Here is a 23,034-nt window from a genome sequence, read left to right on the forward strand (position 1 = left end):
CAGTGTTTCTTCACTAGATCTGGGACATCAATTGTTCCAATATTAGATAGAGCAGTGATGCCCTTAAGTAAAAATCAAATCATACTTTATATAAGATCAGAGAAGGACATATTTTTATTGTGACTAAAAATACAGCTTCCTACAACTTTTCAGAGGAAGGTATCGTAGAATGCATGACAATGCCAGACATAGTGGTAATACATTAAAGTTAAACCAATAAGAAAAGTCTAGTGAAGTTTATCTCTACCTGTGTTCCCATAAGTATGTTACAGGTAGTGCAATTAACAACAACATCCCCACAACAAACCCAACAAATTGTGTGCTTTTGGTGACTATGGTTGTTGTTCAGTTGCTAAGTTGTGTCCAACTCCTTGCAACCCCAGGGACTGTGGCACGCCAGGCCTCCCTGTCCTTATTCATCTCCCTGAGTATGCTCAAACTCATGTCCATTGAGTCAGTGATACCATCCAACCATCTCATCCTCTGTCACCCTCTTCTCCTTTTTCTTCAATCTTTCCCAGCATCAGGGTCTTTTCCAATGGGTCAACTCCTCGGATCAAGTGACCAAAGTATTAAAGCTTTAGCATCAGTCCTTCCAATGGATATTCAGGGTTGATTTCCTTTAGGATTGACTAGTTTGATCTCCTTGCTGTCCAAGTGACTATATGTTTGTATAGATAAATGAAGAAGTTGAACCATTCTATTCTACATCAAATTTTAGTTTTCCAGTGATGGTCTATAGACAGAACAATTGTATTAGTTTCCTAGGGTTGTTGTAACAAATTACCACAAATTGAGTGGCTTACAACAGCAGGAATTTATTATCACATCATCCTAGAGGCTGAAATTCTGACAGTGTATTTCTGAGCTAAGCTCAAGGTATCAGCAGGGCTGAATTCCTCCTGGAGGCTGAAGGGGAAAATTCATTCCCTTGTACTTTTCAACTCCTAGAGCCTCCTGGCTTCGTTGCCTCTTGGCTCCTTGCTCTGTCTTCAAGCCAAGAGCACAGAAGTTTCAAATGTCAGTCTCTTTGAGTGTGACCTCTTTCACACTATGAAACTATGATTTCATAATCATAGTTCTTCTTAAGATCCTTAACTCAGTCACACCTGCAAAGTCCCCTTTTCCATGCCAAGTAACATTTTACAGGCACTCACCATGGACATCTTTTGGAGAGGGCTTTGTTTAACTTCCCTGGTGGCTCAAACAGTAAAGAATCTGTCTGCAATGAGAGACCCAGGTTCGATCTCTAGGTGTGGAAGATCCCCTGGAGAAGGGAATGGCAACCCACTCCAGTGTTCTTCCTGGAGAATTCAATGGACAGGGAAGCCTGGTGCTTACAGTCTACAGGGCCTCAGAGAGTCAGATAGGACTGAGCGACTAACACTTGTTTAGCTACTCCCAGTGGTACTCATGGCTTCTTTTTGAAGAGAAAAAGTAGACCAGCATGTACTGCTTTGATCAGTTTATTGCCTGGTATTGAGATGTCAACTCATTTATTCACTATTAGACTTGCAAGAATTTCTTTCTCCAAGTTAACTGTTTTTCCCATACATACACAATAAATACACTTCCTCTTATACCTCAGATCAGGGGCTTCCCAGATGGGTCAGTGGTAAGGAACTCCACCTGCCAAGCAGGAGACCCAGGTTCGACTCCAGAGTCAGGAAGTTCCCCTGGAGGAGGAGATGGCAACCCACTCCAGTGTTCTTGCCTGGGAAATCCCATGGACAGTCAAGCCTGGTGGGCTACAGTCCATGGAGTTTCAAAGAGTCAGACACGACTTCAGAAACCATCAGATTAGCAATGTAGGAATTATCAGATGATGGTTATTTGGAATTATATGAAACTACTTTTCAGCCCTATTTGGTCTCAAATGGAAGTGCATTTTTTAAATTCATTTTTCTCTAGCAAGCCCAGAGAAAAGGGTATTCTGTCTCTTGTTAATTAAGATGCAAATTTTATCAGCAGTTCATGAGCACGGTCTTTTTTTATATATATCAGAATGAAAAGAGGTTATGTCCTCTCCTTAGATAAATATATTAGATTGCCTCTGGCAGGTGTCTCTGTTTAAATTGAAGTATTAATTAAAGCATATTGATGTCTATGAAGTTACTGCACCAAGAACGACAGCCCAACATGTAGAATAGGCCTTTTGTAATAATAGTTATATAGTTTCTCAGTGGAATATAGAACAACTTAATCAATGGATGTGTATTTTGAACTTGGCTTATATTTGGAGTATAGAAACCATAACATCTTATGGAAAAACCTGAACAAACACTTTGGCCAAGCCAATAATTTCTAATAAAACTATATGAATTCCTCTATAGGGCACAGTGTCATACCAATCACAGTCTTATTATATATAATTCGGCTGCAGCAGCTCAATATTAGAGGGACTGTTTGTGCACAGTTTGTTTTTGCATGGAAATAGTGCATAATTTTTGTGCCTTGTAAATTATCTTACTGAATGACTTGAACAACAGTACTATGAGATACAAAATTTTCCTCCCTTTTAGTTTTAAAGTATTAATCAAGGTTATGTAACTGGAAGAGAAAGGTGTATACACTGTCTTTTTTAATTCTAATGCATTTCCAGTGTAATGACCTTGTAATAGAATATTAAATAGCATGAAAATGTTCAAAGGTTTTCTTTATCATAAACATTTTTAGGTTATAATTTTAATATGCAAAATTTCCTTAAATTTCTCTCTTTAATACAATGGGCAGATGAATGTCACATCTGTTTATGAAATTTTGATAGTGAGGTTCAAAGTACATCCATTCTCAGTTATGGTAATTTAAAATAACTCTTTTATCTATCAGACTACTGAATACACTGAAAGTTTATAAAAGTGTTGGACTCACTTCCAATTTAATAAAACTATGCAAGAAAATATGAATTCAGCACTGTGCATCCTGGGGCAAGTTGCTGTTTAATTTACAACATGTGTTGCTTGAGTATTATATTCAGGAAATTCAAAACATAACAACATGTAAAGATGTTTTTTCAAGTGATCAAGGGCTTAACTGACTAAATCCCCATTTTAAAATGTTACTATTTTATGAGTATTAAAAAGTATTCCAGCCCCATAAATCAAATGGAAATCTCATGTATACTTATAAATGCACAAAGGCATCAGAGACACTCAAGGACTCTGAGTTCTTATTATCAGAATGTGTAATATAGCTAAAACCCACTATCCATGTATTTTAAAGATTAAAAGCAAATAGATTCTGCTAAACTAGATTGGAAAATATTATCATAAAAACAAAAGTTGATTTATGTTGATGTCAAGGTCGGTAAATTAACCTAGCTATTTACTTGTCCAGTCATCCAATTGTCACAGTCACATTCATTGGAAATATATCTACATTAATCATCAATTAAATTTGTATCAATTCTATAGTACTCTCTAATGGGGACATTTGAGTATATTTAGCATTAAGGGGTTATTGCAGAAACTCTACCTGATTATATCAAGCAGGTAGTTGAAAACATGTGACAAGACTTCAGAAATAAGGTCAGGATTGTGGATATCATTTTAGAAATAGCATCATAGAGGTGACATTAAATTATAGAATTAAATGGGGTTATCAAAGGGGTGGTGTATACAGCAACAATTTTCAACCTGTAGGGTACAGAATAATCACTAAGAGTACTAGCTAGAAGCTGAGAATCCAGGTTACAGGTCCAGATTTTCTGATCCAGTAGGTCTGAATCACAACAAAAGAACCTACAGGTGTATAAAACTCTGTTGGTTATTCTAAAACAGATGATTACTGAATTTATGAGAAAACTGCTAGACAATTGTGAATAATGACAGATTTCCCGATGCATTTACATTTAGACAGACTGGGAAGAGAAGAAGAAGAAGGCATGATTGAAAAAAAACAATACATTAAGGAAAACTAAAGAGTCTAAGTGACAAAAGCTAATAAGGAAGAGTGCTTGGAAGGAATAGTCAAAGTTTCTTGATACTGTAGAAAGTTACCAAGAAGATATTGCAGATACACATAAGAATTTGTGGTCCAGTGGTTAAGACTCCATGCTTTCACTGCAGGGGGCATGGATTTGATCCCTGGTTGTAGAATTAAGACTCTGCATGTCTCGTTGTTTGGCCAAAAAAAAAAAAAAAAAGAATTTGCAATGATAAAATGATAATCATGATGCTATAATTCTGTACACCATGATGAGAAGACTCTTACCAGCATTTACAGAAAGAATATTAAAGAAACAATAGAGACATTTGAAGTTTGATAACAAAGTGAAAGTCACTCAGTCCTGTCCCACTGTTTCTGACCCCCATGGATTATACAGTCCATGGAATTCTCCAGGCCAGAATACTGGAGTGGGTAGCCTTTCCCTTCTCCAGGGGATCTTCCCAACCCAGGAACTAAACCGGGGTCTCCTGAATTGCAGGTGGCTTCTTTACCAGCTAAGCTATGAGGGAAGCCCTTGATAACAAAGGATAGCAGTGAAATAGGGTAACGCCATTTTGGAAGATGTTATTTTTTCATTGCTTTAATTTTGGAAGGGGGCTTTCCTGATGGTAAAGAGGGTGAAGAATCTACCTGCAATGCGGGAGACACAAGAGACTCATTTTTGATCCCTGGGTTGGGGAGATCCCCTGGAGGATGAAATAGCAACTCACTCCAGTATTCTTGCCTGGAGAATCTCAAGGACAGAGGAGTTTGTTGGGCTACAGTCCAAAAGGTTACAAAGAATTGGACACATATGCATTCATTCAATGTTAGGAGGAAAGGTAGGGATTATTAGCAAAGGATGGACCCAGGAAAGAGGAAGAAGTGAAAATATGAGGAAAAGGAGAAATAATGGGCACAGCTTTGAAGAACTGGGGGAACTAAAACGCTCACATAAGTCCATGCCTGCAGGCCTGTGTCTACATGTGAGATATCAATGTACCGCTACGTTGTTGTTTAGTCCTAAATTAGGTCCAACTCTTTTGTGACCCCGCGGACTGTAGGCCTCCAGGCTCTTCTGTCCTTGGGATTTCCCAGGCAAGAATACTGAAGTGGGTTGCCATGCCCTCCTCCAGAGGATCTTCCTAACCCAGGGATTGAACCTGTGTCTCCTGGGTCTCCTGTATTGCCAGGTGGATTCCTTTCCACTGCTTTGAAAAGTCAAGGGAGGAAAGCAAACCTTGACCTCAAGGCTTAACAGAGCTGAAGAGACGAGGAAGCAGCTCTGGGGTAAAGTTTGGAAGTGATGCACTGAAAAACCAGAAGGAGAATTAATTAGAAATAGACATATTAATAGAGCATCTCATGTTAGGTTTATTAATTCTGGATTAATCTATGAAGTTGTATTACTTTGTAGTAAAAAAAAAAAAAAGGAGGGGGTCATATTTCCCAAATTCTGGTGTTTTAGAAGCAGGAAAAGAGGAAGTGGACATGCTTGTCTGTTCATAGGAACAGCAAAGATAGGTAAGGTGGGATGACAAGGGTTGGGTTTTTTAATTACATCAAATTGCTCATCATGAAATGGTCTGGATAGGGAGATGGTCTTGATAGACAGAAAGAGGGAAGGCTGCAGACCACATATCTTGGGGATGCAAAGGAGCACAGGAATGTGTGTCCTGGGTAGGTGCTGCCGCTGCTGCTGCAAGTCGCTTCAGTTGTGTCCAATTCTGTGAGACCCAATAGACGGCAGCCCACCAGGCTCTGCCATCCCTGGGGTTCTCCAGGCAAGAACACTGGAGTGGGTTGCCATTTCCTTCTCCAATGCATGAAAGTGAAAAGTGAAAGCGAAGTCGTTCAGTCGTGTCCGACTCTTAGCGACCCCATGAACTGCAGCCTACCAGGCTCCTCCGTCCACGGGATTTTCCAGGCAAGAGTACTGGAGTAGGGTGCCATTGCTTTCTCCCTGGGTAGGTGGGAAGTAATGAAATCATTACATTTTTTCCCATTTTAAAAAATTTGTTTTTTAGTTTAAGGATTTTTTTTTTTTTTTTTTGCCATACATCAACATGAATTGGCCATAAGTACACATGAGTCCCTCCCTCTTAAGCCCACCTCTTTCCCCACTGTGTTCCTCTGGACTGCCACAGAGTACTGGCTTTGGGTTCCCTGCATCATGCATCAAACTCCCACTGGCTATCTATTTACATATGGCAATGTATATGTTTCAGTTTTATTCTCTCAAATCATCTCACTCCCCCCTTCCCTCACTGTGCCCAAAAGTCTGTTCTTTAAGTCTGTGTCTCCTTTGCTGCCCTGAATGTAGGATCATCGATGCTATCTTTCTTGATTTCATATATATGGGTTAGTATACGGTATTGTCTTTCTCTTTCTGACTTACTTCACGCTGCATAATGGATCTAGCTTCATCCCCCTCATTAGAACTGACTCAAATGTGCTCTTTTGTTTTTTTAATAGCTGAGTGATATGCCATTGTGTATATGTACCACAACTTCCTTATCCATTCATCTGTTGATGGGCATCTAGATGGCTTCCATGTCCTAGTTATTGTGAATAGTGCAGCAATGAACATTGGGGTACATGTGTCTTTTTCAATTATGATTTCCTTAGGGTATATGCTAAGTAGTGAGATTGTTGGGTTGTATGGTAGTTTTATTTCTAGTTTTTAAAAGAATCTCCATACTGTTCTCCATAGTGGTTGTACTGATGTCCATTCTCACCAACAGTGTAAGAGGGTTTCCCTTTTCTCCACACCTTCTCAAGCATGTATTGTTTATAGACTTTGATGGTGGCGACTCTGACCAGATGGAGATGATACTCATTGTACTTTTGACACTACTGAGCGACTGAACTGAACTGAACTGAATAATGAGCTACATTGAGCATCTTTCCCTGCATTTATTAACCATCTGTATGAAATCATACTTTTGGTACAGCTAGTTGTCTGTACTTAATCTGAAATATGCAATTATATTTATATGACCTTTTAAAGAACATTAAAAAATGTCAGAGGTGGGGAGCTCCTAGTTTCAGAGTTAAAAGGTAGCAATCTCGTATGGTATGGTGCTTTTCTTGGGCCAGATAGCATGGCTTGTGGGATCTTAGTTCCCTGACCAGGGATTGAACCTGCACCCTTGGCAGTGAAAGCATGGAGTTCTAACCACTGGACAGCCAGGGAATTCCCTGTGGTTGAGCATTTTAAGATGCAACCTTGAAATACTGATGTTTCTTTCCCACATCTGTCAGTTTCTGACTAGATAGATGTATGTTTTGATTTTTAATTCTTTTAATCTACATGTTATGACTTTTTTTTTTTAGCAGTATTCCAGTTTTCCTGTTAGGCATACATTTACATAAGTGACATTGGAAACCTTTTCTCTGTTTCTCTTGTTGTTGAATTCAGATAATTTTGAACAATTTTGCTCTTGTCTATGTCAAGCATTAGTTATAGGAGAGTGGACAATAATAAGGGTCATCAATCCATGATTATGATATTACCATATTGAATAGAAACAATGGGCTTATTTTATAATAGGCTAGTAACACTTAGTAGATTAGACACTGCAAGTCTGTGAAACAACACCCAACTGTGTTTGTATAGATGTACTTTGGTCCTTACATAACTTTTCTGATAGGCCCTGATGCAATGTCAACTATAATCATCTACAGAAAAAGTTCACTTTCCTGATTAAAACACTCTTCCTGGCCTGTTTAATACATATGGTATGGAACCATTATATTAAAAACTGTAGAAAAACTAAAGTATGGAGTAGCTTGCATGCCCAAATATGCTAATATAACAGATTATGTCAATTTTCCATTTGTCTTTTGCCCAGAGTTAATGGAGTAATGGTCTCCAAATTCTCTCTGTGTATCTTCAGTGGTTTCTCAGTTCTCTTTGTGCATCTTCTAATATCAAGTAATGACTGTGGTCTCATTTGACATTCACATAAAAAATACAAGCTAGAAATAGAAAGATATTTTAGAACACCACATTAAAAATCTACAGTAGTGATGAGAGCTAAGATGGCAGAGGAATAGGATGGGGAGACCACTTTCTCCCCCACAAATTCATCAAAAGAACATTTGAACACTGAGTAAATTCCACAAAACAACTTCTGAATGCCAGCAGAGGACATCAGGCACCCAGAAAAGCAGCCCATTGTCTTCAAAAGGAGGTAGGAAAAAATATAAAAGATAAAAAGAGAGACAAAAGAGGCAGGGATGGAGATCCATCCTGGGAAGGGAGTCTTAAAAAAAAAGAGAAGTTTCCAAACACCAGGAAACACTCTCACTGCCGAGTCTGTGGTGAGCCTTGGAACCACAGAGGGCAACATAACTGGGAGGAAAAATAAATAAATAATTAAAACCCACAGATTATGTGCCCAATGGTAACTCCCCAAGCGGAGAAGCAGCGCAGATGCCTGCACCCGCCACTAGCAATAGGGGGCTGGACAGGGAGGCGCGGGCTGCATTGCTTAGAGTAAGGACTGGGCCTGAATGCCCGAGGGCAATCTGAGGGAACTAACTTGGGATAGCAAACCAGACTGTGGGATAGCTACCATGCGAAAAGCCCTAACCTAAGACGCCGCCAGGCCCGCTCACAGAACAAAGGACTGAGCAGAGCTAGCCGGCTGCAGACCGGCCCTTCCCACTCCAGGCAGATGAGGGCAGCCAGAGCCAGAAGGGGTCAACTGCGGCCCCAGAGAAGCATTATCTACCAAACTGCAAGCAGACGTCATTGCTAACCAAGACTTCTTGGAATTCTGGATGGTCAACATCCACCTGAGAGGGTGTGCCAGTTGTACATCCAGAAAACCGAGCAGCAGGGATGGGGGAGGAGATAAGTAGCAGTGACCGTGCTCGCCAAACACCTGATCACCTGAACTGCTTGGACCTGGGAAGGGCACAAAATGCAGGCCCAACCGAGCCTGCGCCTCTGAGGAGTACCTGAGTACCTGAACCTGAGCGGCTTAGACCTGGGAAGTGCATACAATCCAGGGCCGGCCTCAACAGTTCCTGGCAGAGCAACCTAGAGCCTAAGGCAGTGTAGACAGGGAAGGCACACGCGCGGTGAGCAGGGGCAAACCCAGTGTGGCTGAGACCCTGCGAGCACACACCAGTGTTATTTGTTCGCAGTGTCCCTCCCTCCCCACAGCACGACTGAACAAGTGAGCCTAAAAAATTGTCCACCACCGCCCCCTTGTGCCAGGGCAGAAATTAGACACTTAGGAGACCAGCAAACACAAGAAGCTAAACCAGAGGGAACCTCCTTGGAAGTGACAGGTGCAGTAGATTAAAACCCTGTAGTTAGCACCGACTACATAGGAAGAGGCCTATAGATCTTGAGAAGTATAAGCTGGATCAAGGAACTGTCCGAAAATGAACTGACCCCACACTGCCTACACCAACACCAGAGAAAGTCCTAGATATATTTTTACTATATTTACTATCATTCTTTAATTTTTAAAAATTTTTTTAATTTTAAGTCCTCTATAACTCCTTTAATTTTCATTTTTATAACCTACTATTACTTTGCAAAAAAAAGAGACCCTATTTTTAAAGCAAACTTCATATATATATATATTATAATTTTTGTGACTTTTTTTTCTTTAACATTGTATTTTTTTAAGTCCAACATCTACTCTAGATTTTTAATCTTTGCTTTTTGGTATTTGTTATAAATTTTTTACCTTTAACAACCCAATCTTCAGTACCCATTTTTACTTGGGAGCGAGATTACTGGCTTGCCTGCTCTCTCCCCCTTTGGACTTTCCTTTTTCTCCACCAAGTCGACTCTGTCTCCTCCCTCCCCCTTCTCTTCTCTACCCAACTCTGTGAATCTCTTTGTGTTCTGGACTGTGGAGAACACTTAGGGAACTGATTACTGGCTGGATCTGTCTCTCCCCTTTTGCTTCCCCCCTTTATCCTCCTGGCCCCCTCTGTCTCCTTCCTCCCTCTTCTCTTCTCTGTGTGACTCCGTGAACATCTCTGAGCAGTCCAGACTGTGGAGCACACATAAGGAAGTGATTACTGGCTAGATTGCTCTCTCCTCTTTTGATTCCACCTCATCTCATCCCGGTCACCTCTATCTCCTTCCTCCCTCTTCTCTTCTCCATGTAACTTTGTGAACCTCTCCAGGTGTCCCTCACTATGGAGAAACTTTTCATCTTTAACCTAGATGTTTTATCAATGGTGCTGTATAGATGGAGAAGTCTTGAGGCTACTGTAAAAATAAGACTGAAAACCAGAAGCAGGAGGCATAAGTCCAAATCCTGAGAACACCAGAGAACTCCTGACTCCAGGAAACATTAATTGACAGGAGCTCATCAAATGCCTCCATACCTACACTGAAACCAAGCACCACCCAAGGGCCAACAAGTTCCAGAGCAAGACATACCATGCAAATTCTCCAGCAACACAGGAACACAGACCTGAGCTTCAATATACAGGCTGCCCAAGGTCACTCCAAACCCATTGACATCTCACAACTCATTACTGGACACTTCATTGCACTCCAGAGAGAAGAAATCCAGCTCCACCCACCAGAATACTGACACAAGCTTCCCTAACAAGGAAACTTTGACAAGTCACCCGTACAACCCCACCCACAGCGAGGAAACTCCACAATAAAGAGAACTCCACAAACTGCCAGAATACAGAAAGGCCACCCCAAACACAGCAGTATAAACAAGATGAAGAGACAGAGGAAAACCCAGCAGGTAAAGGAACAGGATAAATGCCCAGCAAACCTAACAAAAGAGGAAGAGATAGGGAATCTACCTGATAAAAATTCCAAATAATGATAGTGAAAATGATCCAAAATCTTGAAAACAAAATAGAATCACATATAAATAGGCTGGAGACAAGGATTGAGAAGATGCAAGAAAGGTTTAACAAGTACCTAGAAGAAATAAAATAGAGTCCATATATATGGAATAATGAGATAAAAAACACTCTGGAGGGAACAAATGGTAGAATAATGGAGGCAGAAGATAGGATTAGTGAGGTAGCAGATAGAATGGTAGAAATAAATGAATCAGAGAGGAAAAAGGAAAATTAAAAGAAATGAGGACAATCTCAGAGACCTCCGGGACAATGTTAAATGCCCCAACATTTGAATCATAGGAGTCCCAGAAGAAGAAGACAAAAAGAAAGACCATAAGAAAATACTTGAGGAGATAATAGTTGAAAACTTCCCTAAAATGGGGAAGGAAATAATCACCCAAGTCCAAGAAACCCAGAGAGTCCCAAACAGGATAAACCCAAGGCAAAACACCCCAAGACACATATTAATCAAATTAACAAAGATCAAACACAAATAACAAATATTAGAAGCAGCAAGGGAAAAACAACAAATAACACACAAGGGGATTCCCATAAGGATAACAGCTGATCTTTCAATAGAAATTCTTCAGGCCAAGAGGGAATGGTAGGACATACTTAAAGTGATGAAAGAAAATAACCTACAACCCAGATTATTGTACCCAGCAAGGATCTCATTCAAATATGAAGGAGAAATCAAAAGCTTTACAGACAAGCAAAAGTTGAGAGAATTCTGCACCACCAAACCAGCTCTCCAACAAATGCTAAAGTATCTTCTCTAGACAGGAAACACAAAAAGGGAGTATAAACTCGAACCCAAAACAATAAAGTAAATGGCAATAGGATCATACTTATCAACAATTATCTTAACCATAAATGGATTGAATGGCCCAACCAAAAGACAAAGACTGGCTGAATGGATACAAAAACAAGACCCCTATATATGTTGTCTACAAGATACCCACCTCAAAACAAGGGACACATACAGACTGAAAGTGAAGGGCTGGAAAAACATATTCCATGCAAATAGAGACCAAAAGAAAGCAGGAGTAGCAATACTCATATCAGATAAAATAGACGTTAAAACAAAGGCTGTGAAAAGAGACAAAGAAGGACACTATATAATGATCAAAGGATCAATCCAAGAAGAAGATATAACAATTATAAATATATATGCACCCAACATAGGAGCACCGCAATATGTAAGACAAATGCTAACAAGTATGAAAGGGGAAATTAAAAGTAACACAATAATAGTGGGAGACTATTATACTTTAATACCCCACTCACACCTATGGATAGATCAACTAAACAGAAAATTAACAAGGAAACACAAACTTTAAATGATACAATAGACCAGTTAGACCTAATTGATATCTATAGGACATTTCACCCCAAAACAATGAATTTCACCTTTTTCTCAAGTACACGTGGAACCTTCTCCAGGATAGATCACACCTTGGGCCATAAATCTAGCTTTGGTAAATTCAAAAAAAATGAAATCATCCCAAGCATCTTTTCTGACCACAATGCAGTAAGATTAGATCTCAATTACAGGAGAAAAACTATTAAAAATCCCAACATAAGGAGGCTGAATAACACGCTACTGAATAACCAACAAATCACAGAAGAAATAAAAAAAAGAAATCAAAATATGCATAGAAACAAATGTAAATAAAAACACAACAACCCAATACCTGTGGAACACTGTAAAAGCAGTGCTGAGGCGAAGGTTCATAGTTATACAGGCATACCTCAAGAAACAAGAAAAAAGTCAAGTAAATAACCTAACTCTACACCTAAAGCAACTAGAAAAGGAAGAAATGAAGAACCCCAGGATTAGTAGAAGGAAAGAAATCTTTAAAATTAGGGCAGAAATAAATGCAAAAAAACCCAAAAGAGACCATAGGCAAAATCAACAAAGCCAAAAGCTGATTCTTTGAGAGGATAAATAAAATTGACAAACAATTAGCCAGACTCAACAAGAAACAAAGGGACAAAAATCAAATCAATAAAATTAGAAATGAAAATGGAGAGATCACAACAGACGACACAGAAATACAAAGGATCATAAGAGACTACTATCAGCAATTATATGCCAACAAAATGGACAACTTGGAAGAAATGGACAAATTCTTAGAAAAGTACAACTTTCCAAAATGGAACCAGGAAGAAATAGAAAATCTTAACAGACCCATCACAGGCACAGAAATTGAAACTGTAATCAAAAATCTTCCAGCAAACAAAAGCCCAGATCCAGACAGCTTCACAGCTGAATTCTACCAAAAATTTAGAGAAGACCTAACACCTATCCTACTCAAACTCTTCCAGAAAATTGCAGAGGAAGGTAAACTTCCAAACTCATTCTATGAGGCCACCATCACCCCAATACCAAAACCTGACAAAGATGCCACAGAAAAAGAAAACTACAAGCCAATATCACTGATGAACATAGATGTAAAAATCCTTAACAAAATTCTAGCAATCAGAATCCAACAACACATTAAAAACATCATACATCATGATCAAGTGGGTTTTATCCCAGGGATGCAAGGATTCTTAAATATCCGCAAATCAATCTATGTAATACACCACATTAACAAATTGAAAAATAGAAGCCATATAATTATCTCAATAGATGCAGAGAAAGCCTTTGACAAAATTCAACATCCAAATTTGATAAAAACTCTCCAGAAAGCCGGAATAGAAGGAACATACCTCAACATAATAAAGCTATATATGAAAAACCCTCAGCAAGCATTATCCTCAATGGTGAAAAATTGAAAGCATTTCGCCTAAAGTCAGGAACAAGACAAGGGTGCCCACTTTCACCACTACTATTCAACATAGTTTTGGAAGTTTTGGCCACAGCAATCAGAGCAGAAAAAGAAATAAAAGGAATCCAGATTGAAAAAGAAGAAGTAAAACTCTCACTGTTTGCAGATGACATGACCCTCTACATAGAAAACCCTAAAGACTCCAACAGAAAATTACTAGGGCTAATCAATGAATTAAGTAAAGTTGCAGGATATAAAATCAACACACAGAAATCCCTTGCATTCCTATACACCAATAATGAGAAAATAGAGAAATTAAGGAAACAATTCTATTCACCATTGCAATGAAAAGAATAAAATACTTAGGAATACATCTACATAAAGAAACAAAAGACTTATATATAGAAAACTATAAAACACTGGGGAAAGAAATCAAAGAAGACACTAATAGATGGAGAAATATACCATGTTCATGGATTGGAAGAATCAATATAGTGAAAATGACTATACTACCCAAAGCAATCTATAGATTCAATGCAATCCCTATCAAGCTACCAACGGTATTTTTCACAGAACTGGAACAAATAATTTCACAGTTTGTATACATACAAAAAACCTCGAATAGCCAAAGCAATCTTGAGAAAGAAGAATGGAACTGGAGAAATTAACCTGCCTGACTTCAGGCTCTACTACAAAGCCACATTCATCAAAACAGTATGGTACTGGCACATAGACAGAAATATAGATCAATGGAATAAAATAGAAAGCCCAGAGATAAATCCACACACCTATGGACACCGTATCTTTGACAAAGGAGGCAAGAATATATAGTGGAGAAAAGACAATCTCTTTAACAAGTGTTGCTGGGAAAACTGGTCAACCACTTGTAAAAGAATGAAACTAGAACACTTTCTAACAACATACACAAAAATAAACTCAAAATGGATTAAAGATCTAAACATAAGACCAGAAACTATAAAACTCCTAGAGGAGAACATAGGCAAAACACACTCTGACATACATCACAGCAGGATCCTCTATGACCCACCTCCCAGAATATTGGAAATAAAAACAAAAGTAAACAAATGGGACCTAATCAAAATTAAAAGCTTCTGCACAACAAAGGAAACTATAATCAAGGTGAAAAGATAGCCTTCAGAATGGGAGAAAATAATAGCAAATGAAGCAACTGACAAAGAATTAATCTTAAAAATGTACAAGCAACTCCTGCAGCTCAATTTCAGAAAAATAAATGACCCAATCAAAAAGTGAGCCAAAGAACTAAACAGACAGTTCTCCAAAGAAGACATACAGATGGCTAACAAACACATGAAAAGATGTTCAACATCACTCATTATCAGAGAAATGCAAATCAAAACCACAATGAGGTACCATTTCACACCAGTCAGAATGGCTGCCATCCAAAAGTCTACAAGCAATAAATTCTGGAGAGGGTGTGGAGAAAAGGGAACCCTCTTACACTGTTGGTGGGAATGCAAACTAGTGCAGCCACTATGGAGAACAGTGTGGAGACTCCTTAAAAAACTGGAAATAGAACTGCCATACGACCCAGCAATCTCACTGCTGGGCATACACAATGAGGAAACCAGAATTGAAAGAGACACATGCACCCCAATGTTCATCGCAGCACTGTTTATAATAGCCAGGACATGGAAGCAACCTAGATGTCCATCAGCAGACGAATGTATAAGAAAGCTGTGGTACATATACACAATGGAGTATTACTCAGCCATTAAAAAGAATACATTTGAATCAATTCTAATGAGGTAGATGAAACTGGAGCCTATTATACAGAGTGAAGTAAGCCAGAAAGAAAAACACCAATACAGTATACTAACACATATATATGGAATTTAGAAAGATGGTAACGATAACCCTGTATGTGAGACAGCAAGAGACACAGATGTAGTGAACAGTCTTTTGGACTCTGTGGGAGAGGGCAAGGGTGGGATGATTTGGGAGAATGGCATTGAAACATGTATAATATCATATGTGAAAAGAATTGCCAGTCCAGGTTCAATGCATGATACAGGATGCTCGGGGCTGGTGCACTGGGATGACCCAGAGGGATGGGATGTGGAGGGAGGTGGGAGGAGGGTTCAGGATGGGGAACACGTGTACTCCGTGGCGGATTCAGGTTGATGCATGGCAAAACCAACACAATATTTTAAAGTAATTAGCCTCTAATTAAAATAAATAAATTTAAATTAAAAAAATCTACAGTAATCTAGCACATGTAAAGTCATGTGTCTTATGCAGAAAACATTTGAAATTTATACATATGTGGGTATATGTGAAAGTGCATACACACATATGTATGTGGGGCATATACACATGCATATATTTTATCATATACACACCTCCTGTATACATATGATAAATATGTGTACATGACATCAGCATGTGTACATGTGATAAATATAAAATATATGCATATATCTAACAATACATTTTTACTAGATAATCATATATAGACATAGAGATTCAGATAAAGTACAGGAAAACAAACACATAGCTATGTGTATATAGATGAAGTGGATAGAATTATTTTATCTGGTCGCATTCTAAAAAATTATACATATCATGTTTTGGGAGAGTTGACCTAATAATATCCATAATAAAGGAAGCATGCCATGGGATGGAGTTGAGATCTGTTTAGTTTTTGTTAAATCAATAATAAAGTAAACACCAGAAAGGTGACATATCTTGCGAATGAAATAAGAATCAAGGTAACAAATAGAAATAGTACATTTTATTTCATGTTGAAAACACTCAAGTTGCTAAATTCGGGTATTTAAGCAGTAAAGCTTACTGTATCTTTTACTGTAACAGAATTATATTTGCTTTCACACCACCAAAAAAAGTAGATCAATACAGGTAATAAATCTTTAAATGCTTTTTAACCTTACAAGCTCTTTATATGCTGAAGGGTAATCAATAAGCACAGCAGAAAAATGGTGCATGATTCATCTTTTAAGGCAGTGCTATTCTATGACACAATGCCAATAACTCTGAATGTAAACGCCAAGATCAATTTCGGTTCTGAAAAATTATTCAAACCAAGTGATAGAAAGGATCACTTTTATTTACAAGTATAGTATATAAACTTTCATGAGTATAATAATTAGGTTATATGTGCTATTTTGGGGAGAAAACAGTGACTTTATGTTCTTTAACTTTTTATTATAGTTGCTTTACAGTATTGTGTTAGTTTCTGCCACACAGCAAGGTGAATCAGCTATATGTGTACACATACCCCTCTTTTTTGGATTTCTTCCCCATTTAGGTCACCACAGAGCATTGAGTAGAGTTCACCGTGCTACACCATAGATTCTCATTAGTTATCTATTTTATAGTGTATGTATGTCAAGTCCAATCTCCCAAATTTACTAAAAACAGTAACTATTTCACAATGATTTTCTTGAGATAATAATCACCAGAATATGTTTTTAAAATAGACAAAATCGAATTTGAATTTTGTTCACTTTCATATTATATGGCATTTCATGCACACAGTATATCTGATTAAATTTTTAAAACTTTATTTTTCAAACTCAAGAAAACACAGGGACAGTAAACAAAGACTTTTAATATTTTCCCCCATGAGCACACATTTTACATCACTTTAACAATTTTCTTATTTTTATAGTTATATTTGATTATCTTGTAAATATGAAATATATGATAGAGACCCTCCCCATGATAGTTATAATGAGGCAAATGACAATTTGTGTGATATTTTTAATCTTCCTAAGATAGCAATAATTTGGAAAGTAAAGATTACAGATTCATTTATATTATTATTTCCCAATTGAGAAATTTTATGCATTTGTCAAAATTCATAAAACTTTATGCCATAAAGAGGCAATCTCACAGAATGCAAATAAAAGCCTGGAAGAGGGTGGGGGCTCATAGAACAGAATACAGACTGTGAAAACGTATCAGTGTTACAAATACTAACATATAACATATGCCAGGTAGGGAATGGGGTTAAAAGTTGTTGATGTTAAAGTAACTTTGGAAATGAGTTTTGTAAGATTAAAGGTAAGAGAATTTTACACAAGCCCAGTGCCTAGGCGGGTGATGTCATTTTCTGCAGTAACATTAATTCTGTTAATTCTGAGTCCATATGCACGTGTACTAGAATTGAAAAACTAAGGAAATGTATGACAGGAGTTGAGAGTAAGATGTCTGTCTTATAGGAGGGTACAGATAAGCAGAAGGAGTGAGGTCAGAATAATAAACATGGTATATATAGAGATTTGGTGACATTACTATAAACTCAGGTTACTTGACATAACTGAAAACTATACATGATACTAGATCCATTCTATTAATGACTGTGACCACAGATGAAATATGAAATAAAGTAACTGACAAAAATTTATGGAGAAGAATTCCCTGTGGCATATAAAACTGAAGAGACTCCAGTGTCAAGCAAGTAAGTGGAAAGAATGTGGACACAGCATTAAAAAAATATATGGTGCGAGGGTAGAAAGAAGAAACTAACATAAAAGTATGTTATTTTGGGGGGAAAAAGTTACCTATGAATGGAAATAAAGAACTATACTTCTCTCTAACTTTTAACAGAATAAACACACACACAAAATATAAACAGACTGATGACTCTAGAATTATTTACTGATTCCAGATGTTCTCCAATAACAAGGTGTATACAGTATTACCTGAATATTTAAATCTAGACTTCTGAGAGGTTAGTCAAAATTAAAACTGTTATAAAGGGCAATCATAGAATGTGTAAAGGATCAAGAACTAGTAATACTTACATTTAGTTTATGTAGTTCTATTAGTTTAAATGTACCATAACACAAATGACAAAATATTCATGAACAAGTAATGTGATATAATTTTATGGATATTAGTGTGTTCTTTTAACTAATTTTAATTTTGTTTTTAGCAGTAATATAATGAATATGGGGAAAAATAAGTGTACTGTCCTTCTGAGTTTATGCAATAGCTGTTGATAGGTTCTTCTATCATGTGTGCTATATGGGCTTCCTTGGGCTCAGTGGTAAAGAATCCACCTGCCAATGCAAGAGACACAGGTTCAACTCTTGGGTCAGGAGGATCTCCTGGAGAAGGTAGTGGCAACCCACTCTGGTATTGTCCAGTATTTGTGATATTGATAGAGATAAATTGGTCATTTTAAAATCATATATTTATCATTTATATGAATTTATTTATGTGTGCACATGTCTAGGAAATCATCTATGCACATATTGCCTTAAACAATGCTATTTCTAGATTGTAAGATTTCAGTTAATGTTTATCTAATGCATTATCCTACTTTGCAAATTGTTATGGCACAAATACATGGCTTATCAAATTAAAAAGGAAATAAATCTGACTGAATGTTAGACTGCTTTTGATAATTCTAGATAGCTATTTTGAATAAGAAATATTTATCCACAGTACTAGAGTCATAGCAATTGGTTCTTTCAGCCTTATCCAAGGCTTCTCTGATAGCTCAGTTGGTAAAGAATCCACCTGCAGTGCAGGAGGCCCCAATTCGATTCCCGGGTCAGGAAGATCCACTTTGCAGAAGGGGTAGGCTACACACTCCAGTATTATTCTTGTTCTTGTGACTCAACTGGTGAAGAATGTACCTGTAATATGGGAGACCTGGGTTCAGTCCCTGGGTTGCAAAGACCCCCTGGAGAAGGGAAAGGCTGCCGACTGCAGTATTCTGGCCTGGAGAATTCCATGGACTGTGTAGTCCATGGGGTCACAAAGAGTCAGACACGACTGAGCGACTTTCAGTTTCAAGTTGCACTAGTGGTAAAGAACTGGCCTGCCGATGCAGGAGATACGAGAGACACGCTAGTTCAATCCCTGGGTCAGCAAGATCCCCTGGAGGAAAATGGCAACCCACTCCAGTATTCTTGCCTGGAGAATCCCCATGGACAGAGGAGCCTGGGGGGCTACAGCCCACCGGGTCACAAAGAGTTGGACACAAAGAGTTGGACACAACTGCAGCAACCTAGCATGCATGCACGACTTTTAAACCAAATTATGTGAGAGATATTTTTGACATGGCCCAGTGGTCATGTAATTAATTAATTTTATTTTTTTCCTTACTCATGCTTTCAGATTATTTAATTAAACTGCTAGTTTTGTATGATCACATAAGCAGAAACACTGGTCTCTAAATACTCTATGAAACTGGAACAAAGACTTAGTATAGCAAATAATGTGTTTTGTCTAATTCAAAATCTTTATAAAGATTTATGATTATGTCAAAGTTTTCTGGAAAACAAAATTTGATCATGTTTTAAAATCTGAGAAGTAGTCTTTATGTGTGTTGGTGAGTGTTGTTTATGTTCTATTGGTAATAAAATGCTGTGTAATATGAAGATTTCATAGCAGTTTTCTGAGGACAAACCATTGTTACATCTAGTATGAGACTGACACACATCTGATCACTGCAGTTTCAAATAATTTGGCTGGATAGCTTGACAATTGAATATTACATAACATACATATTAATCGATCTTGATAAATATACAGTCTATAGCAACTTTCCAAATGAACACAGGCTGAAGTTTGAAAAATCAATAGAATATCTTTGTTACAACATGGCAAAACTTATTGATTTTAGACACTGCTACTTTTTCCGGAGGTCCATGCTTTCTACATTTTTCATTTTGATATTACATTGTACAGGCTAGATGCAATTGGTTTTATCAAATAATGTTCTGTTGTTTTTTTCTTAAGTGTTTTGGGGATATTTTAATTAATACATTTTTTGCTATGGTCTTTTCCAAAATAAAAAAAATCATATAAAATACTACTCCATCATCAATTTTACTTTTTATTTTTTAATTTGACTTTTCACAATAAGTTCTGTATAAAATTGAATTTTGATTCCCCTCCTTCCTCATGAAGAAGTGGGGAAATTTGCACATTCATAAGGATCTTCTTCAAGACCTGTCCATGTCCTTTCCTTCCATGGAAAACATATTCTATTCTCACAGAATTCACTGTGGAAATTAGGGGACATATAAATGTCCATAAAAATATTAAACACTACAACATATAACTGGTTTAAATTAAAGTAGGACCTTCAATCCCATTTTAAAGTATTTTCAAACTGTGTCAGAGTCCACTGAACGGACTTTCTTGTGTATCTGTGGCATAGCTCTGTTCCTTGGTCTTTAAAAGGTTGGTTATCTGTGTTGGACACAGTGGCATTCACCTGTGCACACAGTAGGCATTCTCCGAAGGCCCATCGCGGTGACAGCTCTCCATCTGAACTGCCTTCCATGGTCTTCCTGATGCCCTGTCCCTGCACTGCTCCTGCCATACCAGCTGGGCAGGCCTGACCATCCCATGAGATGATACCTCACTCTAAACCCGGCCTTGCCGAGGACAGGGGAGACCTTGACTCAAATTATTCATCACCCAGTTATATTTTGAGATAGCCTGATTTTAACTGCCAATTTTGTCTTAATTGTAAAAGCCACCTTGTTCCAGAAATGCTGTGTGTGTTTTGTGTCCCTTTAAGATTTGGGCAGGTTTCTTTGCAAGCTCCATCTCTCCATCCTCCTGCACCACCTGCTATCGCCAATTAACTTCCATGAAAACTCTTAAATAGACATTGGTCTTGATTGTCGTGGTGAAATCATGAATTAGAATTCTTTCTAGACTCTTCTATATTTCTCTTTACCCACCTCAACCCAATCCAGGAAGGGATGGGATCCCACACTCCATTCATTTTTAACACACCTTTTTCTCTTTAGAAAGTGAAAGTCATTCATTCATGCCCGCCTCTCTGCAACCCCATGGACTATACAGTCCATGGAATTCTCCAGGCCAGAATACTGGAGTGGGTAGCCTTTCCCTTTCCAGGGGATCTTCCCAACCCAGAGATTGAACCCAGGGCTCCTGCATTGCAGGCAGATTCTTTACCAGCTGAGCCACCAGGGAAGCCCTGATATTTACAGATGAGACTCCCTTTACATTTGGTTTTTGTTGTTTGTTGCTGTTGTCATTTTTCTGCTTTTAGTAAGGTGATTCAGTTAAAATAATTTGAATTTGAGTGTGAAAACAAACAGAATTTCTTAGATAATCAGGGACTGTATTTTTTTATATAATTGCAGGAGAACAAACTGAAGTACCTGTATAGCTGCACAGCTCAGTTATATCATTAAGACTCAGGTTACTTTTGGGGCTTCCCAGGTGGCGCTAGTGGTGAAGACCCAGCCTGCTAATCAAGGAGCCATAAGACATGCAGGTTCAATCCCTGTGTCGAGAAGATCCCTGGACGAGGGCATGGTAACCCACTCCAGTGTTCTTGCCTGGAGAATCCCATGGACAGAAGAGCCTGGCATGCTACAGTCCATAGGGTTGCAGAGAGTCGGACATGACTGAGGTGACTTTGCACTCACAGATTAGTTTTTAACATTTCAGCTATCCTGTTCTCAGTTTGTTGGCAGTATTTTCAGTCTAAATTTCAATGAGATGGAAAGATGGCTACAGTGGTTTATTCAGAAAAGCAAAATCCAGAAAAGATGAGATTCTCTCTGTCTTTCTCATCTTGATAGTTGTAGAACCACTCCCATAAACATCATGTCTGTATCACCATCCAGAATTGTCCCATATGCCTTGATCTTAACATATCACTAGCAGAGCCATGTGGGTACTTTAACCAGCTTGGACCAACCAGTATCCAACCCCTGGAGACTGAGCCAAGTGTAGCCTTTCCTTAAGTACTGGCTGTCATAGAGAAATGTGGGTACCTGAGCTAATATCCTGTAGTACTGGAGAGAAAGAATGCAGGAGATTGGGGTTTGAATTTAGATGTCAAATATCAACAGGAGAGACTGTAGCGACCACTCCAGTGAATACCAAACACCCACTCACTCTCTTCTTCCTGTTAACAACGCTTGTTATGCTTGTAGAAAAGGCACTATCAGTCTTCCATGTGGTAAATCTTTGTCCTGCGATTGCATCCAGATCTAATCCCAGAAACTCTCATTTGTGTTCAAGTCCTTCTCATTACACCTTGATAGAGGTATCTGTGCTGCTACTAAGTCGCTTCAGTCGTGTCCGACTCTGTGCGACCCCATAAACGGCAGCCCACCAGGCTCCTCCGTCCCTGGAATTCTCCAGGCAAGAACACTGGAGTGGGTTGCCATTTCCTTCTCCAATGCAGGAAAGTGAAAGTGAAAGTGAAGTCGCTCAGTCACGTCCGACTCTTCGCGACCCCATGGACTGCAGCCTAGCAGGCTCCTCCATCCATGGGATTTTCTAGGCAAGAGTACTGAAGTGGGGTGCCACTGCCTTCTCCAGAAGTATCTGTAGTATGTACCTAAAAGATAGGTTAACCAATGTAGAGTGAAAGTAAGGGAATAGGATAAGCATGATAGTGAAGAAGTTGCAAAAATGGTTATTTTTAAATAGGCACAGCTGCTCTTATGAAGAGTTGGAATCTGTTTCCTGGCTC

The sequence above is a fragment of the Bos grunniens genome, chromosome 24, assembly GCF_055505025.1.
Source record: "Bos grunniens cultivar Pamir isolate PY7600 chromosome 24, Bosgru_T2T1.0, whole genome shotgun sequence".
NCBI lineage: Eukaryota > Metazoa > Chordata > Mammalia > Artiodactyla > Bovidae > Bos > Bos grunniens.